At 29.7% G+C, this 14,540-nt stretch overlaps 1 long non-coding RNA gene across 1 annotated transcript; it reads left to right on the top strand.

Annotated features, from left to right (window-relative positions):
* The first annotated feature begins 1,729 nt into the window (after positions 1 to 1,729).
* On the top strand, positions 1,730 to 13,507 carry LOC146999251 (uncharacterized). Its single transcript, XR_015042196.1, has 3 exons — positions 1,730 to 1,800; positions 6,305 to 6,462; positions 9,449 to 13,507. It is a non-coding gene; the product is annotated as an uncharacterized LOC146999251 (long non-coding RNA).
* Positions 13,508 to 14,540: the final 1,033 nt, after the last annotated feature.

Raw genomic sequence — 14,540 nt, forward strand, 5'->3', positions numbered from 1 at the left:
CGGGAAAAGTTAATGTGCGCTCAGTTCAATAGATGACAGCACTTTACTGAAGATTTCAAAGGTTAGAGGTTATTTGGTTCAAGGTGCATGGGATTTTTTTGTTGTAAAATAGCGTCCAGTTCTTTGAAACGTTATATAGATGATTTAGATTCTTCAACCGAAGATGAAGGATGTGTGTTTGATGATGATCATGATACTTCCATGGTCAGCCTCAAAAATAAAAAATGGCGATATACTCAGATTGTTTCTAATTACGGTCTAACTATGGGTGGTGTAGATCGCTATGATCAGGAAATATCCTTTCATCCAACAATCCGAAAACGTCAGAAAAAATATTATAAAAAGATATTTTTACATTTACAGACAAGGTACTCTGGAACTCACATTTGCTCTATTAAAATGTAGTTGAGAAACGTATTACATTTTTAGAATTTCGAAGTTGTAGAAGAGCTTTTACATAAATATGATGATGCAGCTTCTGGACAAAAGAATGTTGGCAGACCACCTACAATAGATAACCCTGCCCGTCTTACTGAACGACATTTTATATCCCATTTTCCTCCTATTCCTGCGAAACGTGAGCCTACAAGACAGTGCAAAGTGTGTTGTTCGAAAAAGGATAAAAATGGGGAAAAGATAAGGAAGGAATCACGATTCTGGTGTAGTGATTGTGGAGTTGGTTTGTGCTTGGAAAAGTGTTTCCAGTTGTACCACACAAGACTGAATTACTGGACTACTAATAGGTATTCACTTATATTTATTTATATTTTAGAAAATAGTTAATTTTTTTCATTTTTAGAAAATAATGCTCCACTAGAAGCGAACTTTACAACTGCCATGTTGAGTGACAGCCGCCTCAAAGAAGATATGCAGTGGCTACAAAACTTTAAAAATTACGCCATGTACGTCAAAATATCAATTTTTAACTACTTAAGTATATTTTATTTTGTACTAAACATTTGGTTTTTGCAATAAAAAAATTTGACAATTTGTGTACCCAAATCATCAAAATAACTTGACAGTTAAAGGGTTAACATACAATATGTAAGTAAGAAATAATTTTAAGACTAGACTATATAGTAATTTATTACATTCAGAAAAATTTTCTGACTGATATAAGGCATTTAAATGTTAGTCTAAATATTAAGTAGTCTCTTGCATTCGTTTGATGTTTTATAATCCTGCTACATTAATATGATAGATATAAAAAATATGCAATAATTATAGAATGAGAGATAACATGTGTTCCCACTGGCAAACATTTTGTTAAAGTAGTGGGTGAAACAAAAAAATTTGATGCAGTGATGAGAATCAACGACAGACACAAAGACAGTACAGAAAAATCAAAGTAAAAATTTTAGCTACTTGAATTTTAAAACAAGTAGCTAAAATTTTTACTACAATTTTTCTTCAAAGAAATGATTTGCTTTTAAAAGCACCACACCATTCTCAAATAATTTTGTTTTGAAAATAAATACTAACAAAAGAAAATGAAAATATTTCATATTCGTATAAGCTTTTAAAACATTATATTGCCGCTTGTAATTTTGTTTTAGACTGATTTTATAGTATGAGATACCAATTTCATAGAATAGGTTTAGAAAACGGGTGTTTAGCAAGGAAGCTAAACTACGCGAAGACCGGTCCCCTAGCAGTGACATAGTAACTCAGCGCGCAGGCCTTATCTATCTCGATGGTGACGTCACTACGTCACTAAAGTCGTCCTTATGTACAGAAAGCATGGTTGCCACATGAAACCACTTATCGCTGTTATTCCTTTAAGAGGAGAGAAAATGAAAAGTAGTTTTTATTTCCTTGCATAAGGCTTACTATATCGTTTGGTTTTAAATATATATATATATATATGTGTGTGTGTGTGTGTGTGCAAATATATATATTCCGATTTGATTTCATCGACTGCATTTTCTAATTTCAAATACCTAACCTTACTTTCCTTATATATTTTTACTCTTAAAATAATAACAGTATAGTAAAGAAATTAATTCAACATACTTCAGATTAGTAATAATATATACTGAATATCTGGCTGATGCTGGTTTGCTTTCTGAAGAATATATATTTTATTAAATATTTTCTTCCTTAACAAAGAGGATAATGCATAATTAAGCAAGTTTACAGTTGATTAACACTAAAACTCCTTAAATTAATTTTAATCAATTTTTAACGGCATTTTCTATTTCTGGTAAATACAAATTTACACATAATTGTTTAGTCATTTTCCGCTTTTTTTTCACTTCAGTGTGGGACTGAATTTCTTAACAGATGAGAAACCTGGAGAATGATTTGAAAAATACTATTTTTTAGCATCTATCAATATTTATCCATTGGTAGTTTTAAAATACGGTAGCAAAACATTTAATATATTTAGACATTTTAAATTAGATCATTATTTGAGAATACATAACTGCATCTTCCCCAATAATAATAATAATTAAAAAAAAAAAAAATTGTAAAAATTCAACAAACTTGACACTTGCTAGGAATTCAAAATTCTTATGTTTCATTCTTATTGTTAAATGTTTGTAACATCCCTTTTGTCTAATTATGTGCATATAATTTTTTTTGTAACTTGTAAATTTTTGTTCCTGAAAGCATTTCATTGTAACTTGAGAATTTTTTAGCAAATGTTAAATATGAAGTTTATATATGTACTTACTGGAATTTTTATCAGGGTAATCAGTAGGAACTTTTAAAACATCTAAATAGATCAAATGTCCTCAATTCTTAGAATTGAAAGAATAACAAGTTTTATGTATTTTCCTATTAGAAATGAAAATAAATATAGCCTGATTGTTTAGATGTAAAGTAAGATTTAAAATTTTCAAAATAATTCAGATTTTTATTAAAGGAAAGCAACACAATTAGAATGCAAAACACATAAAAAGGATTTTATTTATTTATTTATTTTTTTTGGCCTGAATTTTTTGTACTGAATTTGTAAATTTATAACTGGAAGTAATAGGAAATGGCATTGCATACTACAGTGGGAAAAAAGGTGGGATGACTATTTATTTATGTAACTTGATGCTACTTATTTTTTATTACAGTTAAGTCTCTTTAATATCAAAATAGTTTAGTATAACTGCATGAAGCCTTACAGCTTCATGCAGTTATTAGTACAGGAAGGATTAAAAATATTTTTTTACTCAATTTATTTTTGATAAGTTTTGCCCTGTATATGTACAACCACATCATTAGAAATTTTAATTCCAAAGTATTTCATTTTAGTTTTGACAGAATTTAGCATGTATTACAATGAAAATATTGTATAAGAATACAGTGAATTTCCTCCATAAAAATGCATGAATATCTATAAAAATGACTCATATGGAATTGTAGGTAAAAACAAATTGTATTTATTTTCTTCTTACAGTGTAAAATTAATGTAATAAAACATGTCTGCTTCAATTAAAATAATATTAAAAAATTGCAAGATACTGATTTCAAAATCTAAATAGTAATATTAATTGGCAAAGTATTTTATCTTTAAAAATCAATATTTCTCTAGTTTACAATAAATACACCTATTTTGCACAAAATATTATATAAGAGACTTAACAACTTTAGCACTTTACTGTCATAATTAGTTAACTATTACAAATGCTTTTTTTTGTGTGTGTGTGCATGCATTTTGAAAGAGTTGGTAAAGATTTCACAACACAAATAGAAAAAGCACTATTTTTTTATTTAACATACTATCTACATTCTGCAAAAAATATTCATTTAAATAAAATGAATTACAAGTTAAGTCTGAAGATAATAAGAAACAATAGATTAGTGTCACTATCATAAAGTTTACTAACTTATAAACATAGTATATGTCATTTCTGCTGTATGCATAAATTATTTTTTTAATGTTTTCAATTTCCGTTGCTTATTTAAATTGTTACTTAAAAGATTATCATTCAACTTTTTGCAGTAATTATTTAGAAAAATATTCATTGATGCTTGTATGATGTTTTTCAAAATAATTTGAGGGTCATGAAGTTTAGGACAGTCATTCAACTCTAAAAAAAAAATTTCATGAAGTAAATTTAGAGTAATTTTACACACTGTAACTCGTGGATTTGCCGAAAATAAAAATTTCTGCTCATATTCATCTGAAATAAGTTTCTTAACAACAATAAAATTGTATATAACAGCACGTAAAATATCAGGATGAGGATACATAAGGATAATCTATCAAAAACCTTGATCCATGAATGAATATTTTCATCGTTTTCTAAAGCTAACTCCTTATCAATAGTAATATTGGATTTACATACATCACATTTTAACTTTTTTAGCATACTATAACAGCAATATCCAGCTATATAAGTCAAAATACGTACATCCAATTTTATGTCGTGTATATCACTATCTTCAACTGTTATTTCATCTATGAATGTTTGTACATCAGTGTCATCAAAAGTTTGTTCTTCAGTGTCTTTAAAATCAGATACATGAAGAGGAATATTTCCAAATTTTGAAGAATTTATTAGGGTTGGTAATGTACTCTGAAGTCTTAATTTACCCTCTATTTCATAAACCTGTCTGATAGAAATATTATGGTGAGCTCCAGCCAGTTGCCTGTACTTACCAAATCTAGCCTCTAACATATCTGTTTGTATTTTTCCAAGTAAAAGGTATTTAAAACCCAACTCATTAATACAATACCTTGATATCTCAATTAAAGCATACGTTGTATGGTATACTGCAAAGTGAGTTTCTTTGATTAGGCAACCAGAGGTTAAATTCAAATTTTTCCAACTATCTAGCCAATTCAAAAAGTTATTCATAAAAACATATTTTTCATCATTTTCTGCCACAGTGAAAGGTGTTTCTAATACATTATTTTTATGAATCCCTTTAAAAATAGATTTCACATTTACAATTGACCACCATGTGTTTATTATTTTAATAAAGTTTCCAGTTTCTTGGGAATTTATTATTTCTTTCTGCTGCCCAAAAGAAAATAATGCTTCAACAACATTATCATTAAAAATCTGCAATGCAAGCTTTACACTTTGTTTTTCTAAGTTAGTTGGATATAGAGCTTTTATTGTCAGACCATAAGCATACTTTAATAACTTACCAGTTTCAGATTCATGTAATTTTTTAATACAAGAAAAAGATGCAGTTTCAATATGTGAAGCATCATCAAAACTTGGGAAAAACATACTCTGATTATTATTTTTTTGATTTATCCAGTTATTTCTAATGCATTTTAAAATATGCACTGTATCAATAATAAAAAACATTGGCCTAGATTTGTCAACAGAGTTTTGATAAACAATACTAACTTTAGGTGGTTCTGAAAACAGAGACATAGCCTTTTTATTAATCAAATTATTGTCAGTGACAATAGCAATAATTTTAAACCCAATATTTTCTAATCCCACAACAATTTTTTTAATATAAATATACAAATTATCCGCACTAAGTGTTTTCACCGGCAAAATATGTACAACATCCTTATAAACAGATAATAGGCTGCGAATCATGAAAACATATGCACTAGACGCAGCATTTTTGCAATTATATGCCATTCCACACAAATTACCACCTTTATAATCAAATGCTTGATTTAGATGAATTTCATCAATCATTAAAATAACAAGCAGATCTTTTTCTGATAGTTCTTGAAATTTAAATTTTATGTAGCTTAGGAACTTTTGGTTGTATTGTTCATTTATTGGATATATATTAAAATCTGAAAAAATTTTCTGAATGGTCCGTGGATGAGGCATAATAATATTTTCTGAATTTGGAATAAAATTATATGCATGTGGTGAAATTGTGTGAAGTAAAGTGGAAAATATTAGAAAGTCTGCAGAATACCTATATTGTTGTTTTTCTGAATTCAAGTTTGATAGTTGCTCAAGGAGAAAATTTATTTCATTGTTTTTATGTGGAATTTTCTCTTTTAAAATTGTCATTAATTCATTTACAATTTGTAAATAATTTTGAATACTGTCTTCAGATGAATCATTTGAGGCAAATAGGTCTAATTTTTCTAAAATACTTAAAAGATCTTTAAGGTTGTTAATTTTTGATGGGATTACATATTGCTTCAGTGATTTAATAGGTATATTTCTAATTGCTACAGATATATTCAAATTACAATCAATAAATAATGATTTTAGAATTCTTGGATGATTGTCATTAGAAATATTAAGAATCATAGTATGTATAGGCCTGTGTATAACTATCCAGTTATCTGGTAAATTCACAGTATTAAAACAAATTTTTAGTTCATCTAAATTATAAAACATTTGTTTTCATTCATACTCTTCCTTTTCAGCTAAGCTACAGGCTAAGGCTTTTTCGAGTGCATCTTGTTCTCTTTTGAGTCTTTTATGCTCTGGGATTTCCTTGGTGAAACACTGGAACTAAGATGACTCGGACCATCAGGAAACAGACTTGGAATTGCACCATTCTTTAAACGAGGATATGACAATGGTATAATGATCTTCTTTCCAGTTTTCTCATCAAAGAATTCAGTTTGTCTCAGAACATCCTCTTGCTTTAAGTGAAGTTCACACACCTTTTAATATGAAAAAGAACAAATAAATAAACATGCATCAAAAGGTTAAACAATTATAAAATCGTAAGCATTCGCCATCCTTTAAATACATGCACAGTCTAATAAGGGTTTTATTGTATTTTTATTTAATCATGGCAAAGCACTCAAGAGCTATCTGCTTAAGGGAAGGGTTACCATTGTGGAAAACGTTCATCATTTAATTTCTTTAAAAATAATACAGGGCGATAATGTTTGGATGGTAACAATTTGAAGAGATATAGCCATTTAAAGTGCACAACGCAAAAAAGTGATGCAGCCATTTAGAGTGAATAAAGCAAAATCTTAAAACAAAACTATTAACTCTTTTGGGCTAAAAAGAGCCATGGAGGCTGTAAATAATGTTTAATAAATAATGTTTTTCAAAACTCATAAAGTTTTGAAAAGTGCAAATAATTAGCACATATTTTTTGTCATATGTCAAATGCATATAACATAAGTAATATTTAATTGATACATCCTCAGGTAACATACAATTGCTCATGTAATATATAATTGCTACATCCTAAATATTTCTTTCTTCAGTTATTTGAAAACAACACTTGGTTATGGAATTACATTCAAAATGGTAATAATACAGTTATAAAAAGAATAAGATTAACCATCAGTTGATGGATAAGAATAAGATTAACCACATTCATTCGTACCATTCAAATATAAAGTTACTGGCACTTTTTCTAAACATTTTTACAAATGTTATGTTCACAACCAGAAGTACAAATTTACTTGTGTGCCTATGAATGTTTATATTTAAGAGCATAAAACATCATTAGTCATTAAAAAAATTCATTTTTCTTGAATTATTGAAAACAAGTATAAGTGCTAAAATATGATACACAAAGAAAAAAAAAAAAAGAATTTGTATATTTAACAGTTTATTTGCAGTAATTAAATATTTTAGGCTATTCTTATGTAATTTTGGAGTGAAATATTCACATTCATCAATTGTGTTTGACATTATATTACTGTGGAAGGCTCGCTAGATTGCTTATTTTCCATATAATTTTCTTAACTTTTTTCAAAAATTTTAAAAGTTATATAACTTATTAATACAATGAAACATTTTCATATTCCACTGCAACAAGTATAAATAAACAAAACCCCTTATATAAGTGTTTTTAGATAAGAAATTAATGTAAATTTCAAGCCCACAAAAACTTACTGCCAGTAGCAAGTGAACCACTGTAACAAGGTAGGTGTTATTGGCATAAGAAACTCGTACTTTTATAGATGTGTGTGCATGAAACAATTTAATAGGCTAATTAGAATTTATGCTAACATGTAGTGAAAACTAGTAAGCTTACAATCTTAGGCAATATTATTTGAACAAGACAGTTTAATTTAAACACCTTGTAACTTATTCCAGAAATTAAAATAATTACTGTCAAAACTAGTCCATTTATACGATTGTTTTCTTTTACATATATTTCATAATTTTTTTAAGGATTTTAGAATTAATAAAGTTTAGAACATTGCATAATTAGCATTAATTTCCTGTTCACATGAGTTACGAGCAAAATGCATTCTCAAATGCTCCTAGCATATAATAAAGGGGCATTGCATACATTCAATTTTAAAAAGAAAAAAAATAAAAATAAAATAGGTGGAACGAGACTTATCTAAATCAAAAGAAATAGTATACCCAAACAGTTAAATACTTATATCTAAAACAACTTTAAATTAACGGCTTTAAAATTACGACTTGAAGCATTTTATATTTATCTACTTAAAGTTATAATATGAACTTTATAAGGTTGGTGGATTTTCTATTGACTAGTTATTGAGAAAAGGGTCCATTTTATAATCACTTTAAAATTCAGTATAAGCTCTGTATAACATAAATTCCTGAAAGATTAATCAATCCCAAATCAATGTGCGTGTTATAAAGATCCCGACGCCGAAAATATAAATTACTGAAAGAATTCATTAATAATACTCATTCATAATGGGATAAGAGAAATTTCTGCCTAGTAAATAAATATATAACTATGCTTGTATAGAAATTAATTAAAACTTCGTTTTATTTTCTATGGTTGAATGCAATGGAACTTTAGTAAATTATTTCCCTTGCAATCAGAATTTTTTGTTTTCACATTTTCAAGTCATGTTTCTTTCAATGACATTAATCTTTCAGGAATTTTCTAATTTAAAAATGAAATGCATGCTTACCTTTGAATGTTTCGTAGGCTTGAATCCATCTTTTCGTTTGCAGTTCCAAATCCATTGTTTTCTCAGTTGTTCTTCCGTAGGAAAACTAAATACAGCCACCTTCGGGCCATTCTTATAATTTCCTTTGCATGTTCCAACACAGCATTTATGTGGCTTAATAAAAAATAAATAAAGTAATTTAAATGAAAAATGTTCTATTAGAGCACACTACACTTTCAAACAACAGTCAGTTCACTACGCTACGACACCGAAGTATATTCTTTCATTCTTTGCCGCGAGGAAGATGGTAGGAATGACGACTTAGATGACGTCAGACCGTTCAAGCAACCCTAGAGGCTTGGCTTCGTATATAGTAGAGCTACTAGAGAGTTTTATAGCCTTTATAGTAGCCTTAGTATATAGGAGGTACTGCTTTGGTAGACGGTTGCACGGATTTTTGGCGATTTACGTTGGCGCGATTTTTACAATCGTCAGCCATCTTGAAAAATGCTGTTTTTACGCATAGTAAAGTATTCGAAACTAAATAAAAATTAAAAAAAAAAAAAAAAAATATATATATATATATATATATCGTTAAAAGTAATGGATTAATTTTTTGTTGAAAATGTCTTTTTTTAAGATGGCAGGCAAGTGTAAATAAATACATTTACTATGAGTATAAAGTACTAAAGTAAGGCTATTATTACTTTCATATAGGTGGACAGCACCATAGAAGTAAAGACTGCCCTCTAAAGCCAGAAGAAAAACCTAAGTGCATCTTCTGTTCACTACCACATGTAAGTTCATACAGGGGTTGCCCCGTGTACAAGAAGCGATATGAAGCAAAGAAGCAGCAAGCGAAGCCAGCAGCTAAGATCCCTACGCCGGCAGATTTTCCGAAATTCATCGAAACAGAGGAAGACACCAGTAAAACCCAGATGAAACCTCTCTACAGTGATAGAGTAAAGAAAAAATTGGAAAACCCACCCACAGAGTACAAAGATATCATAAACTGGATCCAAGATCCTAAAATCAAAAAATTTCTGAACAGTATGGTTGAGCACGTTGAGAAGATCCGCGCTGCAAAAACCACGGCTGAGATGTTTACTGCCGGGTTCAAAGCAGCCATGACACTGATGAGATTTGCTGAAGAGTAATTTGAAGTGAAAAGTAATCACCAGCTTAGAAGCATTTGAGGGAATTTCACTATGTTTACGATTTCTTTTCACTTTTTCAACACACAGGTTCCCCTGTTTACAGCAACAGAGCTCGGGGTCAGTACTTGGGTGGGTGACCACCCACGTGACTGCCCTCGAAGTATCATCTTTCTTCATACTAGTGAAGATACATCACAGCTTGTACGGCGGCCCAGATGCTTGAACCCTCCTTCTCCAAAGTCTACTTGACCAACTCACGTGCATTAGCACATGTTCCTGCTTCACCTTTGTCGGTGCGGTGTAAATCACCTTAATTTTTAATTCTTCCCAACGCCTTAGGGCATATCTTCAACAGAGATGGTTAAAGTAGCAGAGGCTACTAAATGCCGCCTAACCATTCACTCGATTTCGATTTCGACTGTCATATAGCAAAAAAGAGAATAAAAACACTGCTATAAAAACATTGTGCCAACGTTTAATTAGATTAAAATATTACTGAAATTGAATATCAAATTAAAAACCATCCTACCAACATTTAAAAGAATTAGAATATTATTAAATTCAAATACTTTAAAATACGTTATATAAAATATAATTAACATTAAAACATATGTGACAATAATTATCTCAGCAATTTTTGAAAATAGTGTATTAATTTTTTTAACAAAAATTGAAGTATACAATTATAAAATAAAAGAAAATATGTACTTACATTTTTTTGAGTAATTTAACCTCTTTTTTATTGATAAGTACCACAAAAAAATCGAAATCATAATTGGATCGGATCTTTTAACCATCTTCATCTGTTATCCAAATATCTCGCACTTCACTGAAGAAGCAATTAGCGAGGTTTCCACCAAAATTTCCTCTGACGCTATTAACAATTTATAAATAAATCTTTGATTAGGAGAGACAGGTTGGCCAAAATAAAGTCTCAAAGGGCAATTTTTTTATTCCAATACCAATAATTCTTGGTAATTACCATTAACAACATTCGTCTTCGAAACGGAGATATCCATTGCCTTTGAAATCCGAGGAATTCGAAGAGATGAATAGTAAAATTTTAAAATGGCGCGGTAATGCACAAATATTCAGTAACCAATCAGGGAGCTGATTACATCACGCATAGAATTAAAATTATTTAAATAATCATTCATAATAAAATCATTTTTAAAACAAATGCAAAATTACATTTTATTTTAATATTTAACAGCCATAAATAATGTTTAAAACATTAGATTAAATTTATAGATATTAATAAAACCAATTACTTTTTAAGTAAGGTGACGTCATTGATTACATCATCCACAACATAAAATTATATAAAATATTATAAACAACAAAATTTTTATTTCAAATAAAAATGTAAAATTAAATTGATTTTTAATATTTAGAAGCCATAAATAATATTTAAAACAAGGAAGTTATGCATAATAAAACGCATTATTTTTTTAATAAAATGACAACAAAGCATCGGTTACCATAAATAACTTATCCAGCAATGGGTTTACCATAAGTTGTATTACTCGCCAAAAGGCAAATAACCAAAAAGTCGCCAAAATCCGCGCAACTGTCTACCAAAGTAGCACCAGTTTCATTTCTGATTCAAAACTGTGCATTAACCCTTTAACTGCTTAAGACGTGTTTAAACGTTTTTGGAATTTCCTTTAAAAATGCTTAAGACGTCTGTACACGAATTTCAAATCGCACGAAAAATGCTTAAGACATGTATACACGAAGCCCGAATTTCGCGAAGATTGCTTAAGCCGTGTTTAGACGACGCGAACTGATCTTCCTTCCCCTACCTTTCTGCAGGCGGCTGTCAGTTGACACAAAGGTCTTAATAGGGTGTGAAGTCTCTTTGAAAAGAGCACTTTACGAAAAAGTCCTTAGAGTGAAGTATCATTGTCAGACAGCAGGTATGTATTATCTGTGTGCAGACTAAAAGTTTGCGAAAGAAGATAAATCGTTTTACAACTGTTTTTGCCTTGTGTTACTTTATACAAATGAAAGTCAAACATGATCCGACGTTGTTATAGTACATTGCCGAATTTTAGTAGAAACAAGAAAAAATATGAATTGTAACGGAAGACGCCTTTATGTCTATATGTTATAGAATCAAATATTTTATTTTTGTATGGAAAAATGATTACAATTTCTGATTCGTCAGGAAAAAATATAAAATGTTGCAACCAGCTTTCTTGTTTGCCCTAGTATTTCAAATGCGCGTTATTATAATGGTATATTCTTCTTTTTACATTCTTAAATGTTAAAACTGTACTTTCAGCATGCCTGAATTTTGTACTCGTATGTGTGGCTCTGTGCTCCGTAGAAATGGCGAACTGACACATAAAAATTATATGAATGTTGAAAGGAAGATATTCTACTCGAAACTTCAACTAAATGGAATAAATAAATACGCCGAAGGAATTTCTAGAAATATCTGTTTTAAAAATTTTATTATTAAGATTTTAAATCCAAAATGTTTTAAAGTCTAAGGGAAAAAAATATGTATTCCTTGAAACATTTTTGGAGAGAAATCTATCGATATAAAATCTCTTAAAATTAATGGAGTGTAAATTAATTAAAACAGTTAGTGTACGGAAGGGTTAGATATACTCCGCACAAAAAATTACAGTCAGAAGATCAATTATTTAAAGATAAGCAATAGCACGAATGAAAGTTATTCTTTAAATTCCGAACTTAATTCATCCGTCGGTACGCAATGATTGTGTCTTTGCGATTACTTTTCTTATAGATACTACAAAAGGCCGCCAACGAAGTAGCGGTAAAATCGTTGAATACTAATAGTTTGAAGCGGGTTCAAATCCTGACGAATGGATTGCCTGCATAAAAGCTTTTCATGATGACGTGCCTTGACCACAAGTCCTCGCTCGGGTTGTGTTTGGTTTGGCTTGTTAGATTATTAAACACGTGAAGGCGATCGGTCTAAGGGGAGGTATGCTTTCGTGACAGATTTTCTAAGGGAAACAATCTCGCACTACAAAAAGTTAAAACCATAAAAACGCCCATGCAGTCAACTTGTTCACGGGCGTTTGAAGGCAGGTCAAACTACCAGTATGTTAAGAGAAGCGATTTCAAGAATGTTTAATTATTTTATTTAGTTTGTCATAAGCTAAATAAAATAATTAAACATTCTTGAAATCTCTTCACATTACTGAAATGGCAATAACTTCGAATTATACTATGCTACCACTTTTCATCTAATATGAAATTTTGAACTTTTCCGTTATCGGACAGCCCACCAGCGACTGAGCGGAGTCTAACGGAACAACTGGTGGTTCTGTCCGAGGTTCGAATCCCGGGACACGGGCTGGTTGTCAGGATGATATTCTTAGTTTTCCATATGTGTAACATGTATTCAAGCCAATTTCCGTTAGGCAGTCCTCGAACGAAGGCATCCTTCACCTTAGTCAAATAACCATCGAGTACTTTGCCATAATCAAATAACCTTTATCCATAACATGCTTCAAATATTTTATGTTGAAAAGTGCATGCGCCAAAGTTGGCCCCCGTTGAATGAAATATGTTGTTTATTTTTTCTTTGTTTTTTATAACAACAATGTTCTTGTTTTCAGAATCTGAATTATCAATAAAATTCTTTTAATAATATGCGATTCTATTTTGTTTTTTGTTTAATGAAAAATTAATTTAAGCAACACTTTTCTTACATTTAGAAAAATTTTCGATTTTCGAAACTAGTTGCTGTCAAAAGCGCATCTTCTCGTTGCTGCATATATTTATTTTAAGCAAACTGCTTGGCGCGTGTGCTTTTATATTTGAAAAGATCCAGAGAATTTTGAACAGGGAAATAAAGTTATTAATTTTACTGAATTTTGTGGATTCTTTGTGTTTTGAGGTAAAAGTCAAACCATCAGATATGTGATAACCTTAAAATAAGGGTATATATAATCAGGATCTTGCGGCCAGACATTCCCAGCGAAATAAATTACAAAAAATTATCTATGTAGAATTAATGTATATTCCGTTTAGTATTTGAATTTATCAGTGTTATTACACATGAGTTTATCAGTGTAAGTTATATCGAGATTTAGTTGTGTTTGATATAAGAATTTTATTTGGTTTATATAAATCCGATTCGTTTAATAATATTATATTTATTAAATACTATTTATTAGGTTTCCAAATCTGTCAAACCCAATCAATGGCCTCCTGGCTAAGATTTCTGATTATCGCTATTTCGACTCATATTCGAACCCAAACAAACGAACTGGTTGTATGGTTGAATTTTGTGATTTCCCCTATGTGTAACATGAACATGAGTACGTTTTACTTAGAAGGTCCTCCATGGAGACATTCATTGCCTTCGGCTGATAGATCTCGTTTCCTTTGCCATACTCAAAAAATCTAAAAATTTTTCAAAAAGACTAACAGATGCATATAACAAAATAAAATTAAGTAAATGCATATAAGAAAATAAAATTAAGTAAATGCATATAAGAAAATAAAATTAAGTAAATGCATATAAGAAAATAAAATTAATAAATGCATATAAAAAAACTGAAGTAAATGTATATAACGAAAAAAAATGAGGTAAAAACTAATTTTTAATAATTTTTCAATACAGTAGTTTTTAAATTGCTTGTTTTCAAATTTTATTTCATTTTTAT

Source organism: Stegodyphus dumicola, chromosome 1 (assembly GCF_044657685.1).
Source record: "Stegodyphus dumicola isolate Sdum_Otavi_A_Nest chromosome 1, ASM4465768v1".
NCBI lineage: Eukaryota > Metazoa > Arthropoda > Arachnida > Araneae > Eresidae > Stegodyphus > Stegodyphus dumicola.